The sequence below is a fragment of the Accipiter gentilis genome, chromosome 7 (assembly GCF_929443795.1).
Source record: "Accipiter gentilis chromosome 7, bAccGen1.1, whole genome shotgun sequence".
Lineage (NCBI taxonomy): Eukaryota > Metazoa > Chordata > Aves > Accipitriformes > Accipitridae > Astur > Astur gentilis.
The window spans coordinates 2,817,651-2,841,154 of record NC_064886.1 but is presented as its reverse complement, the minus strand read 5'-3'; positions in this window follow the sequence as shown (position 1 = coordinate 2,841,154).

Below are 23,504 nucleotides of genomic sequence, written 5' to 3'. Positions count from 1 at the left end.
ATCTAAATCTACCCTCTTTCAGTTTAAAGCCATCACCCCTTGTCCTGTCACTACATGCCCTTGTAAAAAGTCCCTCCCCATCTTTCCTGTAGGTCCCCTTTAGGTGCTGGAAGGCTGCTATAGGGTCTCCCTGGAGCCTTCTCTTCTCCAGGCTGAACAACCCCAACTCTCTCAGCCTGTCTTTATAGGAGAGGTGCTCCACAGCCCTCTGATCATCTTTGTGGCCCTCCTCTGGACCTGCTCCAACAGGTCCATGTCCTTCTTATGTTGGGGGCCCCAGAGCTGAAGGCAGTACTGAGGTGGGGTCTCACGAGAGCGGAGTAGAGGGGCAGAATCCCCTCCCTCAACCTGCTGGTCACGCTTTTGATGCAGCCCAGGATACGGTTGGCCTTCTGGGCTGCAAGCGCACACTGTCGGGTCACGTTGAGCTTCTCGTCAACCAACACTCCCAAGTCCTTCTCCTCAGGGCTACTCTCAAACCGCTCATCGCCCAGCCTGTATTTGTGCTTGGGATTGACCTGACCCATGTGCAGGACTTTGCACTTGGCCTTGTTGAACTTCATGAGGTTCGCACAGGCCCACCTCTCAAGCCTGTCAAGGTCCCTCTGGATGGCATCCCTTCCCTCCAGCGTGTCAACCACACCACACAGCTTGGTGTCGCTGGGAAACTTGCTGAGGGTGCACTCAATCCCACTGTCCATGTTGCTGACAAAGAAGCTCCCCTCCTTCTGTTAATTTCTCTGGTCCTCACTAAATTTCCACTAAATATTCCATCCATTCTGTTTTAGTAAGCCTGTGGGTTTTCTTTGGTTTGTTTTGAGTGAATTTACTTTCTGTAGAATATTTCTTAGAATCAACAGCCCTTTGGCCATTGGCAATACATTTAGAACACATTAGTTGAAAACGTAAAAGAGAGGGGAAAAAGAACTTCAAAAAATATACAGGGAGAAGAGCAAGCACAGTATCTGTCTTCTCCAGCTAGTACTGGACAGCTCCCTCAAACCAGGCTCTCATCCTCAATGCCTAGTGGGACAGAGAGCCTTTTATACCCTTCTGATACAAAACATAAAATCTGCTGTTACCAAATCCAGCAGTCTGCTATTAACAGTGACTATGAACGTGGCTCAGAAACACTGTGCAGAAAGCTTGCAGCAAACAATCTAGATAAATCTTCTTTATAAAAGAACTTAGTTACCTCCAGTAGTCAGAGAGCGACTGATGTTCTGAAGCAACAGGTTTGACATTCCTGCCAGATATCTTACCTGTTAAAAAAATTTCTTACCACTGTACTTGTGGCATTTTCATTATGCCTACCTTCTAAATCACTTTTTAGGGAGAAGTTCCTAATACACTTTCTCTGCATCATTCACTATGTGAAGAGCATCGTTATTTCTTTTGGACTTACCCATCCTTTTACAAAGCATGCAACGTAAGAGGCGCTAGTCAGAACTGGACATATATTTTAGTTTGGATCCCATCGTCCAGTCCATTAACACACGCTGAGCCACTTCCATTTTCTTAAAACCACATCTCTGAAAAATTAGAAATTTGCTGCTTCAGTGGACAGAACATTTTACTACTGGAACCTTGAAATACTGATCAAGTCTATGCAAGATTACAGTTTTTCCAGGTCTTTTGTCACAAGTAGAGTGAAGGAAGGGGCAGCAATCTGTGCAAATTCTAGTGAAGTATTCCTGAAAGGTATACAGGGAAAGGTTTGGTTTCAAAACACAAATTTTTTTTGCAGAAGAATAAAGGCTAAAATAGTAGAATTCATGTTGATGTCAACCTTCCTTGTAATGGAGATGGCTTGTTGGCAGCTGATTGAGGGTTTGAAAAATACAGATGAATAAAATCATCTAACAAGAAACGTTGTAGTCTTCTAGTCAGATCTTTTACAACTGAAACCAAATAGTCATGATAGTGTAAAATCAAGACCCTAAAAAACCCCACCCATCTGCAGTTTTTCAAAGACGAAAAGCCATCTCTTTTTAAAAGGTATTTAATCTTCTAAATATGTAAACTAGGGTCAGCAAGAAAAGTGCTCTGCAGGGCTACTCCACACACAAGTCTTCTACTACCCAGTAAGTGCTACTTACTAACTGTTGTAACTTACTAACTGTTGTAACTTACTAACTGTAAGTTAAAACAGTATAAACTTCCTACTGCAGATCCAAATATACACATGTAATTACTCCTTTGTGACAAGGGAGAAAAGATAGTTATATTGATGTAAAATTATGTTCAAAATAGATGTTGCACTTCAGTAAATAACAGTGTAAAAAGATCACATATGTAAGTAAAATATAAATTTTATAAGTGAATGAAGCTCTAGAGATCAAACACATGATGAAGGATCAAATGTAAACAAGGTACTGCATTTTACCGAGTTAGCTGAGTTTCTGCAACTGTTCACGTGCATTTTTAGCTCACCCTAATTTTCAAAAAATTACAAGTTGAAATCAATAGTTACTTAATGAGTAAATACTTGATTGCTTATTTATTATTTTACATATTGCTGCTAGGGCCAGGAGGTTGGGGAAAGAAGAGATAGGAGAGTATATCATAGTACATGTGTGAGATGTTTGTTTAAGGGTTAAGGAGTTTAAGAGGTGAGAGAAATGCTAAACAAGACTAATGGAGGGAAATGTAAACTGACCCTGAAAATCACCATCTAAAATCTAATTAAAACAGGTGAGGATGGTACTGGGAAAGCAGTAACACCAGCAAAAATAAATTACACTGCAGAACTGCCTAAGAATCTCTGCCACTGACCATAACATTTATGCTAAGAACTGTACTAACCCCAGTGAAAAAAGAGGGTACCCCACAGGGAGACAGTAGAAATAAGAGTGAAGAGTTCCACCTCACTAAGTTTAAGAAAACATATGATCAAAAAGCAAATGTAATTTATTCTCTTAAGCACTGCCACCATTTCCCACTCACGTTCTGTGAATTCAAATCCTGACTCAAGGGAAATGACTCTTCCTTAGTTTTACACTGCAAGCGTGTTAGAAAGATAAATACCTATGCTGGGTGGAAAGAAAGACTCCAGTTTAAGAAAAAGAAATAAAGGCCAAGCTTTCAGCCATTTTGTGCAGCAGTTTCCAACGCCCTAGTACTGAGCTGATCGTGTCAGTATCTCAAGGTCCCCAGAGACGGTAATCTTATGTGTTCAGAGAGGCTTTAGTTCATGCAAGGTCAGAGTAATTGTGCATGATTAATGGTTTATCTCTTCCTGAAAGCCTTACACAAAGGCTCCAAACCAAGTTAGCCGTAATTCCATACTCCTTACAGTCCACTTAAAGGGGCAGCATCCTATTTCCTGTTGGTGGGGCCAAGCAGGTTGACTTTATCTATCAGAATTGGAAGCAGGCCATGTGGCCTTTGAAAGCAGTCCCTCTCCCCTGTTCAGCTCCCTATGAAACACAAATACATTGTAAAATTAAAAAAAAAAAAAAAAAGCGGGGGGGGGGGGGGGGGGGGGGCAGAATAAAAGACAACCAGAAAAAGGTCCAAATTCAGTCTTAAAACACCCTAAAGTCTGAAAAAAAGACTTCTCCCTAACAACCACCAAACCTTTTGCTGTGACATTCTTTGGTTTTCTACAGAATTGCTCCTTATCATATTGCCAGAGCAGGGGACATTAGAATCACCTTAGAATGTCATTTTTATTCTGCAGCCTTTATTTTGTTACAAAAAAAGATCATTTTTAATCAATTACAGCTTTGTGACCATGGGCAGCCAAATAAGCTGATTAAATTATTATTTGCAGATAGTGCTCACAGTTAATTCCTTAGGGATAGCTGCAAATTTAGCCCTTTTTTGTTTTCACAAAGCATTAAAGAAGCCTGATTTCTCTGAATGCATGCTGTCTTTTGCTGGAGATTTAACTGGCTGTTTCCAGACTATAGAGCATTTGTGAACTGTTTGGTTCAGCTATTTAGTTATACACAGTGTGTAATTGGGCACGTAAGTCATATGCTGTCATTTCTGCTCTCTGAGTGGATGTCCAAAGCCTCTTAAAAAAGAGAATAGTGAATAGTTTTGTTCACGTACCAAATCTCCTTGCTCTCCTGTGACTAAGATGTTCAGATCAAACACAACATTCCCTGTGGTTTTATGTGAACGAAAATCCATGCGCATCAAGTTTGTTCACTAACAGCAAATGACAAGGGATCACAAACATGGATGAATCAAAACAGCAGTTTGCTGTTCAAATATATATTTTTTTTTTTTGTAAATGTAGTTCCCACCATCAAATCAGATTGAGCTTTAATTTAACTGGGAATTTGAAATATTATATGTTATGTTGGAGGGAGGAAAAAGGCATACAGTACGGTTAGAAACTGCCACACAAACAACAGGAGTCTTCCATAGTGGCTATAGTAAATTAGCTAGTTAGCCATTGGAAAAACAATACTGCCAGTCGTAGTCTGCTTGCCCCATTCTCCAAGTGTGTTAGGAACAGTGGTTTTATTCAGAAGGTGGAAGAGTTGAACAAAGTCATCAGCTGTCTTAAATGTCTTCCCACCTAACAGGAATGAACTGGCTGAAAACTGCAACCAGACTATAACTTGAACGAAAGAGAATCATGACCTCTAATGTTTTGCTCTCAAAGGTAAGATTAGACAATGAAAAGGACACTGGACTACAGAACAGGAGATGCCAGCAAGCTGGGTGAATTGGTAGACACTGGATCACTTAAAAAGATTTCCAGTGGCAAGCAATGTAGTGTAAAGCTGGAATTTAGCTGGAACAGACTATACTAAGGGTACAGTAGAAAACTGACAGAAGGGAAATGGAATGTCTCTGATCTTAATTAACTCAAAAACCTGAACACTAATATGGAAATAGTAACACATGAGTAATGGTTAGTATCAAGAAAGATAAAAATCAGGGACAGAACTGCAAAACAAATTACTAAGACCAAACACAAGAAGCAGTAAGGAAAAAAATAAGGAAGTCATCAATGCCTTCTTTACTTCCAAATTCACAAAAAGATTAATGGTGGCTCAAGGTAGTTTTTCATATCTGGGAAAAAGACACGGCCCAGAACAAAGACAAAGCAGGTTAAAGAACACTTTTGTCAGTATAGCCCAACTGGGGGTCTGTATGCTAAACCCTCTTTCTCCAGAGAGAAAAGGAAACATCATAAATTATCCAAGCTGTGGAACACATTCTATGCTTGCACAGGACTTGGATCACCACCTGCACATACATCCAGGAACTGGAAATGGCAGCAGGCCTCTTTCCGTAAAAATGTGGACTGGGGAGGGAATTCCAAACAGGTTCTAGACCCCACAGAAGCCAAATTTGGGTCACCCTGAGCTACCTAAATTGAATACAACCAAGTAGGGCTGATGAAATCTTCCCTAAAGCAGTTCAAAAATAGCTGAAACAGTTAATCTGTGAATAACTCGTATTAATCTCGATGTAATTCTGCAGAACAAGGAAGGTTCTGGAGAAACAGAAGGCAAACAAGGGACCCATCTTTAAAAGCACAACTCGGTAAACTACAAATTACTTAACTGCACTATCTAGAAAGACGCAAAAAAAAAAATTTAAACAATCAGTCTAGAAGTAACTGGAAGGTAACAGGATGATGAAAAACTGTCAATACAGAATGGTCAGGAACAAATTATGTTCCATTTATTAAGTTCCATCTAATGGGGTAACAGTCCCAGTGATTACAGGGGGATGCATTAGAGGTGATTTACTTTGAAAAGTAAAGCTAAAAAAGCAATGCTTTTAATCCTTGACCACCTAACATTTTCAAAGCATTTGAAGGAAATCAGATGTAGGTTAAAATCACCACAATTTGGGTGTACAGCTATCTAGAAAATCCTCTTAAATTACCAGCAATTTGCTGTCAAACTGACAGGACACTTCACACGTAGTTACAGGGGGACCTATCATACGTATATACAGTGGACCTATCAGCTCCAGTTTCATGAGTCATTAGCATAGATACACAGCAACCATTTTGGAAGGCATCATTAGAACTCAGCAATCTCAATAAATTGGGGAAAAAAAGGACTGATTGTCTATTTTGTTCTGTCTTGATACAAGTACAAAATGTTCTATCTATAATAAATAATTCTAACAGATATGAAAAAGTGGCAGCAATATTCAGAGAAGGGTCTTCAACCTACAATACTATGCAAACTGAATTTTGATCAACAAGTATATGTCACCAGAAAAGGAGACAAGAGAAGGAGGAGGAAGACATCTCATCCCAGAATGTACCATCAGGTGAGAAACAGAATGTAATTTTCCCTGTAGGTGCTATGCATGCTTCAAACTAAGCCAAGACATCAAGTTTTGGCCACCTCACTGCAAGACGGCCATAGACAGACAGCAGACCATCACAAATGATAAGAAGGTTCAAAAACACTGTTGAAGGAAAAAGATTGATGGAACTGTATTTCTTTTCCATCCAAAAGAGAGAACGGACATGTTTGTTCTTTTGTAGTAGGTAAGTGGTGGTTATGAAGAAGGCTGACTTGGTTTTTTCTCTGGCCACTTGGGGGTAGAAAAAAATTAAACCAGCTTTGCTGACAGCAAGATTATTAGGGTTTGATATTAACCTAAGTGTATCTCCCAATAAAACAAATACATAAGCAATAGAACGATCCAGCTACACAGGTAGGAAACAGAATTTCCTTCAAAGAAGGACTTTAGACAGATTTGTCTCATGGATAGCCTGAGTATGCACTCACAGATATGAGCAAGACAACACTTGAACTACTGGCCATAAATTTGTTATGGAGGTTTCTACTCATCTGAAAATGTCTGTCCAACTCTGAAAAGGCCCAGCTTGGTATCTGAGGACTTAGGCTTGTGGTTAAATAAGCAGCTTGTGGTAAAAGATGAGCAAGGTCTGGGTGATTAGCATAACTGCATCAGACTACTATTTGCAGGTAAAAAAAGCCTTTGTGGCAAAAGATGCAAGAATAATAAAGAGCATCATGACTGCTACTCCTGACTGTTGCAGGTGTGATCTAACCAGATAGACCCAGACTCCTGGTTGCCACAGCCGCTAAATTCCCTACTTGGACTGGCCTGAACCAAAACACTGATAAGCCCAGATCACTCAGCAGCAGGCAGGCATTCAAGACTTTTGGTCTGATTAACAAGATGTAGATTTATGAGATTCACCAGGAATAGACAATCAGGAACCCTGAATCAGCTTTTGAGTCTCCCATCAAAGCATCTAGCAAGTTTTGCATCTGACAGTGTAGGACCCAACAGCGCCATACAAGGTCACAGTGCAGCATTTGCTCTAAACATAGCATTATATCTCAATGTCATAAGTAAGCGCTGTCTGGTATGTGGTCAAACCCACAACAAATGGTGACCTGCCATGTCAAATTTCCCTGATTCAATGGTTATAAAGTTAGCATTTGATGCAGAACAGATTGAAAGAAGAAAAGCATTGCTTGCATCTTCAGCACACATTTTCTGAAGCAGACCTGAAGTTATATCAGCTGGCCATCTTTTATTCTTTGTAGTAGTCTGAAGAAAACAGGACAGAAGCCTATCTATGCATCGTTATGAACACTCCCTGCAACAGCAGGAAACAACCCTGGCTTGGGATGCAACGTCCTTTCCAATATGGTAGCAATATATCTTTCCAAGTACTTTTTTTTTTTTTAAACTGTGTTACAGTTACCAACCATTTGAGCAATCTAGCTCACAGTTGCCATGGAGCCTGAGCCTCAAATTCTTTTTCTTGTCTCTTTGGGGTAAAGCAGATTTTTATGCCAGATTAACCAAAGTGCTGCTCTTCTTTGATCTGCAGTTCAGGCCACAGTTCTGACTGGAGAAGGGAAAAATAATTCACGAGGGTGCTCCTAACTTAACAGCAGCCAAAAATGCTTGGGTTTCCAAGGTTTCCCCTGTTTCCTTTTCAGTAGGGACATCAAGAAACTAGTAACAAGTTAAATATGTTGAAAGAGGTTTCTGGTTTGTTCTTCATTTCTTTCTCGCTCGCTCTCTAACTTTCTTTACAAATAGAACTTCAACAAATACTGACCTTAGAAAAGCCTCTGGGTGAACCATCAGAAGGTGTATAAAATAAAGTTATTAAATAACCACAGTATCCTAACCCTCAATTTCCCTTTTTTACTTTGTTCCTCTCTGCCGTTGTTCAGGTTGGTAGCCCTTCACAGACCCATCACATGCAGAACTAGCAGGACCCATACCTTAGTGGGTTATAAAACAATCAACTTACAGGATGGACCATAGTGCTTTCTGCCTTACAGCTTCTCCAGCAAGTATTTAGTCCCGCAAAGAACACCTTTAAAATCAGTTGAACTACTCAAGTGAATTTCATTAAAAAATAACGTCAGCATAAGAGAGACTGCAGAATTTTTTAAAAAATATTTCTGACACTGCATCTAAGGACATCTATAAGGAGGAGGAAAACTCTGCTAGAAAGCTTAATCCAGTCTGGTGCAGAAGATGTCAAATGACAGAGAACTTACCACATTCCTCACCGCTTATACTTAGCCTCAAATCTTCATTAATTAGCTAGCATTCAGCACACTCTCTATAATTTTAAAAACTATAATAATAGTAACAACTACAGCTGAAATGAAAATTTTATTGGTTCGGACCTTAACTAAGTCAGGCAGAACAATGAAGTCCTACAGATAACAAGAATATAGTCATCTAAAGAAGGCAGATTCAGGAGACTTCTTGCAATGAGGTATGTTAGTCTAATATGATGATGATGTGTGCTTACTCATGACAAAATTAACATTAAAGCCTGCATAACTCAGAAACATATAAACAATACCAGGTGCTTAAGTAGCACTTAGCCTGGTGTTAATTATATCACATGTGAAACCCTGAGCTCTGTCTTTCAGCAGAAAAGTTGCCAAGAAATGACTCTCCAGTGGCACCAGAGGATTTGGAAACAGCTCATTAGTACCCTACAGAAACAAAGGATTAAATTGTGCCCCAAAACATGGAACTCATGCCATTACAAAGCCATTCAGCTAAATCCAGTGCTTTTTAGAATCATCAGGGAGTGAGACACTGATAAAGTTAGAAGGAAAAAGTTGAGAAGGAAAAGCAGTCATGCCTGCAAGGGGCTGAAGTGGGGGAACTAGAGCTCTGTCAGTACTGCACTGTACTTCAAACCAGAAACCATGTCTTCTGTAGCCCTACAAATCCTTTTCTCCCACTACTTTTTCAGTTTCCCTCTATTTAGAGTTACCTTCATTTGTAGCCCGGCCTGCCTTCCAGCTCAGCCGAAACACGTTTTCCAAATATTCCAGTCCTTCCTGTGAAATAGCTCAGCTCTTTCTAAGCCAGTACCAAGGTAAACCCACCTCTTCTTTTCTCTTAAACAGATGCTACGTTGCACACCAGAATAAGCTGATTTCAATAAAGCAGTTTGTTATTTTGCAAGTGGCAAGTGCAGTATATGAACCACTAACTTACACCTATATAATACACAATTGACCAAGTCTGGAACTCCATCCAGGACATCAGAAGGTAAAGTTTTTCCTGTTACAGTACTCAACATGCAATGCAAATAGATTAGTTCGTTGGGGTGTTCTGTTTTGGCTTTTTTTTTTTTTTTTTTCCCTTCATTAAAAGCAGCAGTCATGCCATGCCAAAAATTGACTTTTTTTTTTTGAGTGATATAGGTAGCTGTTGCATTCGACTTGTCTGGGCCTACAGAGAAGTGAAATATAGACAGAGTAATGGACAATGTCAGCAGATATTTTTTTTTTACCACATTGCTGTATGCATTTTAGTAAGGAGAACTCACCAACTTTTAAAACATAGTTTACAGGCTCTGAGTTCAGATATACTAAATGGGTGCAATCATGCTTTAGAACTGGTATGGAACGCTAGAAATGCCAGAAGCAAGCAGGCTGACTGGGCCCAGAGAAAGCTCATGTCTTTCCAGAGACTGTCAGTCTTGCCTGAACTTCGTCTTTCAATCTTCTCTTCAAAGGAATGTTCCTATCTACTCAGAGAGGGATTTCTGCTGTCTCAGATCATCTTTCTTCCACTAGGTCAGTAGGATAACGAGACACCCTTTGTGCAGAATTACTCTCAACAACAAATGCCTTTATCAGAAGAAAAGAATGTTACTGCATGTAAAATCATGGAAAACAAGATGAACCAAAACAGTTGCAGCAGCACCTTACTAAGTTAGAAGTCCAGAAAAATTTTTTTGAGATGTAGTTTTCCCAGGAAGTTTGTGTTTTCTACTTAGTAAACCACTGAAAGGCTCCAAATAAATTCTTAACTATTTAACTTCTGATTCCTTTAGCATGCACTTACACTCAAATCCAAACTATCTTCCTATTTCCCTAGGTATTAAAATAAGACAAACTAAATGTATTAAGCAAAGTAGTTATTTCCTAATATCTAAAGATAGGAAAACTTTTCTCCGAGGGCATGTAACATCGACATGCACCACACTAGCCACACTTTGACAGTCATGATTTTGATGGGACATCAAACACTGCACAAACATATTTTGTGTTTTGCCTTAAATATATGGTACAGAAAGGAACTGGTTAACAAGAACACAGGAAACTCCTTACAAATTGGTAGTGATGGCAATTTCCTGCAATAACTTAGAAGATTTTCACTTGCTTGCTTGGGTTGGTAACTCATATCCTTAGGTTGAAATTCAAGAACCTAAAGTCTTGACACACAATCCAGTGATTAATACTATAGACTGTATATATGAGAATGTGAAATATACTGGACCAAATTCATAATATACCTACATTAGGTGTAACATAAATGCTTTTCAGACAGATTTTTGATTTCAAGACCCTTTTGAAAAGTTTCTTATTGGAGAAGAGGCTTAGAAAATTGACTCTGTTCAAGAAAAGCTACCACAACAGTCAATGAGAGTTATGTCCAAGTGCAAAGAAAGAGCTGAACAAAGACTTTAGGATTTAGGGTGGGATTTTCAAAATCACTCAAATGATACAGGGCCTATGGAATTATTTTTGGAGGCAGAGAGGGCATTTAGGCATCCTACTCCTATCAGCTTTCTCAAGAAAGTATTAAGTTATCTGCCATTTGTAAAATCTCTCTGCATAATCCTAAACCAACTAAGCACTTTTAAAAATTCTAACACAAGCCTCTAGCTATATGGGTAAGTCCTATATGATTATCAAGAAGCACACAGCTAGTTTTCAAAAAAGCAGACTACACTGACTGCAGGTTAGGTGCTGAGCATTTCTGAAAATTCAGTCACTTTATTCTGTTGCCAAAATGTAAACTTGACATGCTGAAAACATCTGTCCTGCAAATATTTGAAGATCTGTCTCTGAATCCTCCAAAATCTCTATATTACTGACTGAAATCAGAAGGGGGGGTGGGGGGGTGGGGTAAAACCCCCATGCATTTGGTTTAATAGATTCTTTCATTATTCTTGTTCTTTATGAGCACAGCTTTAGTTGATTTTTCACGAGAGATGCTTCTGTGTTTAAAGATAGAATACATGGCTAGTATGTAATACAGCTGAGGAAGAGAAGAAGAGAAAGAGCTAGGAAAACACCCTGAAATCACTGTTGTGAACCAGATGCTTTCACCTCACAGCTTGACACAAACCACATGGTTTGATGTCCGAGGGGCAGTATGTCATGCTTTAGTGTTGCATTTTTCTCCCCCACAGCAGTGAGTTGCATTACAATCTGTAAAGTAGTAAACCCACATACACCATTATAAATAGTCATGGAATGCCCTGGAGTGACTGTAGCAGAGCTGGAACTGCACTCTCTGAGCCCCTCAAGGAATTTCAGCTGTGGCTTAACTCTAGGGACATCACTTATCCTATCAGCTGAATATCTAGTAGACAGGTAGATGTGGGCCCTCACACAAGATGTGACAAGGTGTACAGCTGCTTCAGTGAATCCATGTTTGCTGGGATGAGGCTTTAGGGGCTTTCAGTCCCTGAAAACAACAGTCATCTCTGTGCCATCTAACTTCCCATCGTCTTTCTTACACAGAATCATCCTTCTTGTCCAAGGGAGGAAGCAGTAATTGAGGCCCAGCTTAGAAGATAATTTTGAAAATAAGCATAACTCAGAGCTTCTTCCCTGGCCCACCTATGCGGTTCTTCACATGAGCTCACCAAAAGTGTCCCCGGTCCACATGAGCACTCTAAGATGCACTGACAGCATCTATCTTGCTCCACGGACAATGGCTTAGGGAGATGCCACCAAGAGAGCTACAACCACCTGCCGCAGGGTGCTGCTGAACTCCACAGATGCTGCCTCCCCTTGGAGCTGTGCAGATTCCCACCCTCTAACATAGAGCTGTGCCTCAAACTTTCTCCAGATGCATGTGGAAATACAACTTGTTCCATTAGTTGGAAGGAGTAAAACACAAGGCTTGACAATCCTCAGCTCATGTTCTGTCCACAGTCCCCACTCTTGCTCTTTCAAAAGTTAGTATCAACATGGCTTGAGGAACCCAGCACTTTTCATACATTGGTTATGGTACAGGAATACATGTTTCCTTTGGGAGGTCCTCTTATTTCCTTTTTCCTCAATTTCTCATTTCGATGGCTAACACATACTGCAGTTATGAGCGCTGAACAAAGTTAAATTCTTTCTCACCGCTGGTGATAATGTCAGCAAGCATCTTGACGTGCAGAATCAGCCTAGAAACTCTTCCCAAGTGTTTCCTGATTTTGGGGGTGACAATGGCTATTCAAAACTAGGGAAAACCAAGAACTGGAGAACATTCCCAGCATCTAAAAATTATCTTATATTCTCACAAAAAGAGATTGACCACACTCTTTTTCCCCCATAAGTCCACCTGGCTCTTACTCAGTGCTTCTAATACTTGCTGCCCAAACTTCTGTGGTGTGATACTCTGCCTTACTCAAGGGTTCACAGAACTTACTCATGTGCCACATTTGTCATGAAACCTCAGGCTGTAGGCTTCAGGCAGCCCAATTTTCATCAAGTTTCTGCCTTACCTGCAATGTAAAAATGTGCTATGTAGGCCCTATCTTCCTTCACAAAGGACAGTGCAGGATCAAGCTGTCCCAGTAAATCGGTACACCTCTGCGTCTCCTCCCTGGTTCCTGAAGCAAATGAAGAGAAGTGGCTCCTCTGGTCACCCAGGAATTAATCCCTTTCACGAACATATAAGCTGAGATGACTCCTCAACATTGTCCCCACAAATAGCCAGATACTGTCCAGTTCAGGCAGATTTGCACTCCATTGCATTTAACTTCTTACACCACCTCACATGTTCACATTCAAGACAGAAGCTGTTGTCAGCCCACAGACATACCTGGGCAATCGCTCCATAGACGGCACAATGTTCATGCCTCTACGCGTGTATTAAAGTGCCGCAGCCAGCTAATTCTTTACAGCTTGCACTTTTTAGCACTCGTTATGGCAGACAGTTGGGCGCCCCTGTACAGTTAAAGATCACAGGCCTTGATAACCTGGCTCTTTGATTTATGACAGCCCAGACCTTAGTGATCACCTAATGAGGGGAACCTGGAGTGTCAACCTGTTTATTAAATACCCAGAACCAGCTGTAGACCCAGCCAAGGAAGTAAGTTAATCATATTTCTCATTTATTTTGTGTATCCTTCTCACTCCCTCGCTCTCCCCATTCTCTCCTCCGTTCTGCCTGGCTCCCTCTTTTCATCTCAGAAGGGGAGGGATTTCGGACAGGTCATTTACGGAGACTGTCAGGGGGCCGAAATGTTTGCGATTTCCTACTGATTTCTTAGGTGTTTAGAAGTTAATAATATTCAGCACCTCATGATTCTTTCCTAGATGTCAAACAAAGACATGAAAGGCAAGGAACCCAAGAGGAAAGGAGGGGGAAGGAGGGAAAGGGATGGATCAGCAGGGGCAGTGGGAGAACAACTTTCCTTTTCTCCACCGTTTTAAAGAAAGTTGCATCCAAAGAAAATCTGCCCTTAGTACTAACACAAAAAAGTATGTAAGAATCGTGCAAACATCTCTCTACTGCCTTTAGCAAAACAAAAATTTCTTTGCTCTTCCTCAGTAAGACCTTGGGCAAGAAAAACCTAAGATCCAAAAGGTAAAGATTCAACCTGTAAATATTCTTTAGATTTATGAGTTTTCCCTTCTATCCCTATATATGGCTCTTACTTGCTTAATCCATTCAAGTTTGGTTTTGTTTTTTTTTTTAATCCCTGTGAGGAAACTTACAAAAGACAGGACTTGCTAAAAAAATCACTGAATCCATCTACCCGATAGGACACAACTCAGACATTCAGGGAGAAAAGATACCTGATATTATAATGATATCAGACATCACATAGATAATCTGGATAACTTAGATACAGATCAAGGGCACTGAGCAAGCATGGTTATGGTTATATTAACATATTATTATGAAATTCATAATCATTAAACCTTTAATGAAGCTCAGCTATGACCAGTTCAAATATTTTCATTTCACTCTGACCACAACAGATCACCTTCTTGAACTAGAAGAGTTTTGATCGAAAAAGTATACCTCTTATCAGTGAGCACCAGTTCTGCTAACTCACAAGATGAAGCTGGCCCCAGCAACTGTGAATCTGCCTCTGAATAAGCCTGTCTGCTGCATCTGCAAAGATAAACCTCAAAAACGGAGGCGAGGAATGCCTTCATTTATAAATACTTTGGTGAAACATAAATGTGGAGAAACTACTCAGACACCTGATCTGATCCCGGGTGGGGCTATGAATCAGACCATATCTCTCGCGCTGTATTCAGAAAAGATGAGGCAGCTCAGCAGCAGGAAAATCCAGTATTTAGTGTTCTTAAACAATAGTTCCCTGCATTTTACTTCATCCAAACCAGCAGTGTCCAATTTGAATTGCAATCAAAACTTTTCTGAAAAGCTGAAGTACGTTTCTGCATACTAGCCTTGAAGTCACCAGGGCTGCATACCACTGGAGCAGGTCCACAATGAACAGAAACAGTTAAAAGCCTCTGGGCTAGCTGTTAGGGAAAAAGGTATTACTTGCCTCTGCTGTCATCTGACAGTCCGAAATTAAAGAGGGCTATGGGGCCACTCTAAGCTTTTGAGTTGCAGATGTCAGATAAGTATCTTCACTTCTGGACCAACAACAATCAGATATGGTTCCTAGGTCTGGGCTCATCATAGAGTAGGTTGTTCCAGTTTATACCTTTGCTTCTATCAGAAACTAGTAAAGCAGTAGCTGGCTTTTCGGGGAAGGAGAAATGAGCCTGCATATCACCTTCTTATTGATTAGAATTTTGATCCTTCTAATAATCTAATCTTTTTGATCCTCTGCCTTTCAGAGCTTTCAAGCAAAAAGCTTCCCCATCTTCTTTCACACTGACCAGGTGAGGTTACAGACTGAGCTCTGCAAGGCCCTCCATGGGTGAACTAACAGGGATGGAAAAATACCACATTATGATTCCTTGTTGTTTGCAGCTGCACAAGAAACAAACCTCCTGATGTGCCAATCCTGTAAGTCTCTCCAAGTGAATTGCCAAGACCTCCACGAGTCAAGCTTATCAGAAGTTGTTGCCTCACCGTTTCAGGCTCATCATTTGCAGAATTAGCCAAAGACATCAAGTGGTACTATTTACAGAGGCTCCACCTTGATGGGATGATTTTCAAGCATATCAGACATCTTATCTCAGCTGAACAACTCTGCAATTCCAGCTCTTGGTATTTCAATGTTGTACCTTTTCCTCCCACCTGCAGCAGCATTCAAGGTTATAGGCAGCTCTCACCTTAGCGTGCACCGCTGTCTCCCCGTGCACCTTTCCAGGCTTGCTATCACACCATTTAACTGGCTTTTGCAACTCAAAGGAGGAGCTCAGCAAGCCTTCCCTTGTTAAGACTCTGAGACTGACAGGTTTACCAATTCAACCCCATTGCCTACTCTCACAGATGAGTGCTTCAAGCTACCAAACTCATGCACCCTCTCGACTACACAAGAATCTGCCTAAAGCTTCCCCATACCTCACTTACATCGGCCAGAATAGCCCATAAGGCAGCCCAGAGTGTAGTTTCTCTGGTACTTTGTCCAGCCTGCTTGGAAATTATGAGGAAATGCTTTCAGTTGCTGCAGACTAGCCTGATTTTTAGCTTCAGAAACCTTAACGTTTTGCTTGGTTTCCTTTTATCTGCCTCTTTATCTGTTTAAATTTAGCCTGGTTCCTATATGCTGTTTCCCAAGTCTGAGCCAATATCTGTTACCCAGTACCCAAGGGGGATCTTTCTCTGCCACTCTCCTCCTTCCTTCAGCTTCACTCATACTCTCTCAGGAACTGAGGCTCCCTTGACCCAAAACAGCTATCCTGCTGGCAGCTGCTGCTACCGGAGGTAAGATGTCTTCAAGGCATGACATCAAGGGGTACTGCAGAAAATAGAAGCAAATCCTAAAGGCTGCCTGTGTCTATATAATATATTTATTTTAATTGATATGCTCTCAGCTCTCCTTAATAGAAACTGTCAGAAGCATCAAGCAAAACTGCCTCTTGGTATTCACTGGGTCCCCCAGAGCAGGCAGGTAGCAGATGGGGATGGGAAGAAATTGCTAACTGCCCTTATTGTGTGGAAATGAGCCTGCAAGCACTTGCAGGAAGAGTATTTCAAGACTCGACTGAGAAACAATAATATGGGCATTGTAGCAAGCAGCTAAAGTGGGAAACAGGAGCAAAACACGTTTGTGTTGAGAAGGGACTTGAATGGAAGAGAATGTACGAAGTGGCTGCTTGCATCAGGAGGCAAGCCTTGGGGGTTGCTCTCTAGCTGGGGATATTGCGGGGGGGACACAAGAGTTGTTTTCCTTCCCTCTGAAGACCCTGCAGCCAACATGACTGACACCTGTCATTCACTCCCTGTCTGCTGTGCTCTCTTTCACTCAGACGCCCTCCCTGGCATTGAAAAGAGCAGAATGTGTAAGGAAGTCACTCCAGGCAGCTGCCTCTGCTGTTCTCTGTTCAGCCCTCAAGGCAGGCGAGAGCAAGCATGCAACAGAGAGCTGCCACTGGCCTGTTGTCTGCTGGACAGTCACAGCTCTGAAAGGGCTGTCAGACCACGATGGCTCGAATGGGTCAGCATGGACATGCCTTCCCCTTGTTCCTGCCACGCTCCCTGCCCTTGATGCTTCTGACTGTGATGTAGCCCCAGTGGAATGAAGAGAGCCTTGTGGCTACTCAGCCCACACCTTCCCCCACTGCAGAGCTGCCTTAGGGGAGGAGACCAGTCTAAATCTCACCCGCATCCATGTCAGTTTAAAGCAAACCTTTGCCATTATTTCACTGCATGATGAAGTCTCCTGTGCAACGGGGTTCACAGATCATTGTCCTTTTTGGTTTTAACCCCTCAGCAGTCCTATTGGGAGAAAGGATTTTCCATACTAGATGAGGATCTGTTGCAACAGTTCTCTAGCAATCAGATCTAAGATAGCCAAGCCACAGGGGCAAGACAAAGAGCTGAATCTTTGCAACTGGACGTGAAGAAAGCCTGTCAAAAATCTTACTTTCTTTTCCACTTCTGTCAGACTGATTAGCAAATCCATTCTTCTGTTAACATCCTTTCAGAATAGTGGAGCATTATCTCCTGAGAAAGCCTTCAGGGCCAGCTATGACTGTTACAGCAACAGTAATGAGGAAAAAACAACTTTAGTGGTTTGGCTGCTTACATGACTTGCAGTGGTGATGCTGGAGCTTCCCTTGCTGCATGGTAAGTCTAGCCATGAAGTCTGTCGGTAAAAAATGTCCTCACCCAGTAGCACAAGACCTGGGGCTTCTCACACAGCTTTAAAAGCAAGGGGAACATTCTCCCTTGTCCTCAGAGCCTTCAGTTACAAAGACAAGGAGTTATCTTGCACAAAGTCCTTCAGCTACTCTGGCACAGAAGTCCATTTGGGTCAGACTTTTCCCCCTTCTTTTTCCTTCCCCCTACTCCGTTAGCTGCTCCCTTTACTCTTTCTCTCTCCCCAAACACACTGCTCATTTTGCTTTTCCCCATTTTTCTATATTGAACACCTTGTCCTCACTGCTAAATCCCTTGTACTCCAAAGGGAAACACAGGAATCCCTTTCTCCTCTTTCACGTTTGGCTTCATTATTGCGTAACAAAAGTAAAGCATATGCAGAGCACACTGGATTTCAAGCGAGTCAGTAGTTTCACTGCAGCAAACCCTTTCTGTCTGTTTTGAAGTTTACTCATAATTTTGGCAGGCAGCACTTTCAGAAATACTTGCAACACACTCGTCTTCAGTGAGACAGAGCTGGGCTCCAAGGTAAGTTGTGCTCTCCTGAAGATCAACTCCACAAAGCTATACAGGCAGCTTAAGACACAGATCTTGGACCAACCTCCTTATCTCTGCAAGTCACTTTGAAGTCAAGAGGAGACAGGTCTAACTCATTTGGTGCTTTTGTAAAGATCACCAGGCATTTCAGATATCTATACAACTTCATAAATCTGGCCCCGAGGCTCAGACCCTCCAAAAAGGTATTTAAAGCTTCCAGCCTCCACTGCCTTCAGTAGAAGACAGGCACCTTAATACTTCTGTAAATCCAGTGCTCATGCCTAAATCACCTTTGAAAATGGCACACAGTGAAAGTCAATACCACACAACAGCACGCAGGGCAGAGGTCCCTAAGCTGCTAAATCCACCACACAGTACAGCACAGTGCTGCCTGGGTGCCCTGCAGATGCAGAAGCAGCCCAGCTACATTAGCAGGATACCACATTCCGGCTAATAAGCCCCACCTGGTGAAGACTTGCCCTGAGGCTCCTATGTCACTTAGGTGCTTTTAAAATGTTGCCCTTCAACTAAATCCAGCTCCCAAATCAGTCTAATGACAATTCTGCCCCCTTAGTTTCACTTCTCAAACATTTATGCAGCTGGAATTTGCTCACACAAACATTTGACTTGTTTTTCTCTTGCAAGTACAAATATCCATGCATAAATCAAGGTATTTGCTCATGAAACACTCCCCCAACCAACTTGTATATAAAAACACAATTACTTGGGGGAGTCCTGACAAGCAGAAATTCAATGCAAGCTTGCTAGGCGGCTAATAAATTTGGCTCATTTCTTTCTTTTTCCCTCAGTCAGGAAGGAACCCAGCTATTTTTAAATCTGGATTCATGTATGTAGCCAAATATAATGTTCTTTCTTCTGTGAGAGAGAACAGGAAAAGATTTTAAATGTCCTAACATTTCCTAGGCCGGCTTATCTCTCTGTCACTCTCCCCAAGGGAGACCCACTGTCTGCCTTGTCTGTTTAGACTGTAATTTATTTTTTTTTCTTTTTTAGGCCAGAGCTGTTTTTTACTATGCATTTGTACAAAGCCTGGTACAACAAGCCCAGCCCACTCTGGGTACCGCTGTTGCAGGAATAATAAGCCTATGCTGGGATTTTATATGGCAACAAGATCACTGTTTTCCAAAGGGATGAGCATGCAGGTCTATGCCCAGAAAGTGTGTCAAAATGTCAACAACAACCCCAAGACAAACCACAAGGCAAAACCAAGATGAAGCTTTCTCAGATATGGGGAGCTTACGTACACCCACATCTAATTTCCTTGGACCCCAGCATAGTAGCTGTCTTTACTTTGAAGGAATTGTTCCTATACTTAAGTGTAAACAAGCAGTTTTGTACTTTTTGGATTGTGGCCCACACTGTCTGGAAGGGTGATAACTACAAAAGCTGATGCACTTGGTATGAATGCCTAGACATTACGGCAGCCAGACACAGGCCTTTCAAAACACATCATTATTAAACAGAGGTGTGGATGGGAGGAGAATTCAGATCAAAAAGACACACCCAAGATTACCACATTGTGTTCTAATTTTAACACTTATTACAACCCAGCAGCAGTACCTCTCTGGCTTTAGCTCATAATATCTCCAAATCCAGGAAGCCATTATGATTCTCTAGGGTCAAAGGTTGCTTGCATTGTAATTCACTTCCTCCTTTGGAGGTTTAATTTTGGAAATATTTCTAATTGCCATTGTATATGACATCGCCTTTTAGATAACCATGGAATGATTTTTCTATTTGTTGGCTATGACTCAACCAACCAAAACAAAAAGAAAAAGCAACCCCCTACTTTCTTTGGAACAATTATTTAATAGTGACACAGACTTTGCAGAGACTGTTCAATAGCCTCAGTTCTCAGCTCCAAAAATGGAAGGGTGGTGCCACTCATACCTAGGGTGTAAGGACTACATACACTGACACTCTGTCAGTCCTGAAGCTCATTGTAAACAGTCCCCCCAGGCATCCAGATCCCTGGTCCAATTAGTGACTGCTGAACAACCAGTTAGAGAGAGAAGTCTTTTCAGTAGCTTTGAGCAACACTATGGCTATCTGGTCCTTTACTGCTCAACCTTCTGGTCTTTAATGATTGTTATCTGCCCAATGTCTGTATCTGCCAGGTCTATCTAGGTTCCTTGCCCAAAACAAATCTCCAGATTTTGTTTTGGCCCTACTTCCTCCCCATCTTAATTTTCATACACTCATTCTCAGAACTCTAACCTCCTCTCTTCTCAGGTCTTGATATTAGCCTGACCACAAAACCCACTTCCATTTATGCTCCTACCACTGAGGACCTTCCAGTTAACAACTGCTTAGCAACACTTTAAGAATTGCTAGGTGGCTGACTACGCAAATGGAAAACAAAAGAGAGAGAGAATATGTCATCCAAAAGAAAGCATCAGAAACTTAACAGGTCCTAAATCTACAATGGCTGTTTAATTTCTCATTTCCCCCTAACTTCTTGCACCAGTAACTTGACAGTTTTGTTACTGGTCATTATTGTTCAGTGGCATCAAGAAAGCTTCAGAGCACCATATAGTAAGCATTGTGCGAACACCTAGAAAGTTACAGTTTCTGTCCCAGGAAGCTCAGAGGCTATAAAGACAAGATAGAGAGAGGGAATAAGAGTGAAAGTGATTCAGTCCAGTCATATAGCATGGCAATGGCTGCTCCCAGAACAGAATCTGGTTTTCTAAAGTTCCTGGTTAGTACAGTGGGCTGCACCATCTCTGAAGCTCTTGGAATATTGAGTTAACAGCACTGCCAAACTGTATTTGTTTCTGTTGTGGTTTCCAAACATACAAGAACAAAAAAAAAAATAAAAAAATGTATCTAAATCTTTCTGTGACTCAGTTTCCCTAACAAGTGCAAGAACAAATACCTCTTTTTCATTCATTATACTCTCGACTCACCTTTATTTAGAGGACAAAATCTTTATAGAAAAGAAGCATGGCTTTCATCAGGTTTGTGCCCACCACCTAGCACAGTGGAGTCTGAATCTTTCAATGGGACCCGCAGGTGCTATTATAACTGTTATATGTAAAGACAAGTCAGCATGTAATAGATTTGAGCAAATGTTAAGGAGAAAAGAAATGGAGTCATTACAATTTAATTTTTTTGTTCCACCCCCAGTCAAGAATTAATGCTGTGGTCACAGAAAATGCTTCACTCCCTGCAAGCATTCAAGTGCAATGGACTAAATTCTTTCAGACAAGAAAAAAAAAAAAAGAATCACCCTTTACAATTAACAGCTTCCAGCATGCTAACCCCCAACAGTTCACCCAGTTGTGCTCTTGGTGTGGAGGATTGTCTGTAAAGGAATTAAAACACTTCCAGCTCTGTTGACACCATGAACCAAAGAGTGGGGGTGGGGTGAGGAGGAAGTGTTAGAAGTCAGAGTCTGCTGGAGAAAGTGTGAACAAGCCAATTAAATCCTGACACTTCTGGACAAAGAGGTCTCTTAGGAAGAAAGAGATTAGCACCTCCTATTCAGCAACAAGCAGCAGCCGGCCTGGGCTGACTGCAGGCATGGAGGCAGCAGAAGCTTTTCAGGGGCTGCAGGACTGCCTAATATACCTCAAGTAGCAAAGCAAAGGAATGCCTGCCCCGCTGTCATCGTTGCGTGAATGTCCTCACCACCCCCTCCCAGCAGAATGGCAGCTGTCACTGTAATACACTGTAGTTTGCCTTTTTGCAGCTTGAGCGTGTGTAAAGAAAAACAAGTGAGAGAGGATAGCTGTTGAAATTGCTCCCACACTGTTGTTCCTACTTTGTCAAGTCATTCTCTACTTTACCACCAAGCTTGTATTAATTATGCCTATTAGCTTCACCAGTAGCGCAGCAGACTTCATCCACCTACTCCGTTGTCCTTTCTTCAAGCCTAGGATCAACAGAACAACAACAACAAAAATAGAAAACAGCCACAAGGACCTCAAGTATTCAAACGAATTTGGACCTGGGCATTTATTCTGGCCCATTATGTATCTAGGGACAATTTGAAGCTTGGTCAAAAATCACTATGATGGGTACATTAAGACTGTGCTGGATCTAGAACTCCAGGACCCTATGGACCTGCAAGTTGGGCTTTTAGAGGTCCCAGTTTAAAAACAAAATCATGATAGTCACAGCAGTGGAGTGTAGTATTCCTACACAATGAAAACATGCAAATCAAACCATGCAAAATTTCTCAGGACACTGTAAATGAAGCATCCAAAGTACTAGGAACTGCTGAACTTCTTGGACATGCTTCACTTCCAATTACACTTTATTCCAAGAGTACAATTCCCAATATTATACACCTGACAGCATCCCGTTGTTCACCACTGCAGTCTTTTACAAACTGCCACTTTCCACTTGTGGCTAGATTTGCAAGTGCCATTACAAAAAGAAGTTTGACAAGGCTCAGTAAAACCAGAGCTTTAAGATGAACGATTCCATGTTTACCTAACCAAAGTAAGTTGCCAGAACATAAGGAAGTGATGCAGTTATGGGAACAGATTTTTTTTTATTTTTTTTATTTTTTTTTTAACCTAGGGAGTAAGGTGGTGACAACCCAGCTTTAAAAATGTGGTCATTTTGAGACTTCCTACTCCCCTCTTCTTTGCCTTTTAGTTTCACACTGGCCTTGGGCTGCCTAATGCCACCAATACGCAAAACATTTCAAAGGACCTTTTCCTTTAGTTCAATTAGTCACCGAGTGCACACACATGTCCCTAGACAGTCATTACCCAGATGAGATTGCATAAAAATCAGAATCCGAAATTCATATACAGGTTAGTCGATGCACCTTAAAATAAGACTTTCATTTAACTCAACTCAATGACCAAAACCTGCGAATTACCTTCATGTGCTCCAGTCCAGATGCTATATGGCCCTGGTTGTCACTGGAGATGTGAGTTCAGTTTCTGATTTAGGTCTCAAGTGAACTTTCTACAACTTGAATTAAAAGGGCATGTACCATCTCACTGTTTCCTTGAATCCCTCCACGCCTCATTCCCTTGCTCTTGACATAATGCCAGAGAAAGCACAAGGATGGAGAGTTGGGTTATTAATTTGAATAGTCAGGAGGAAGCAGGAAGCCTGAGCTGCTAGCTACTAATGAGAGCTGATCGAATGCTAGACCTTTTCGATGGCTATCCAACCCATGAATTCATTTTGCCTGTGTTCACGTTCCTTTGGGGTTCACTTTCCATGAACAGTCCAGCCGACCAGTTTCTTGG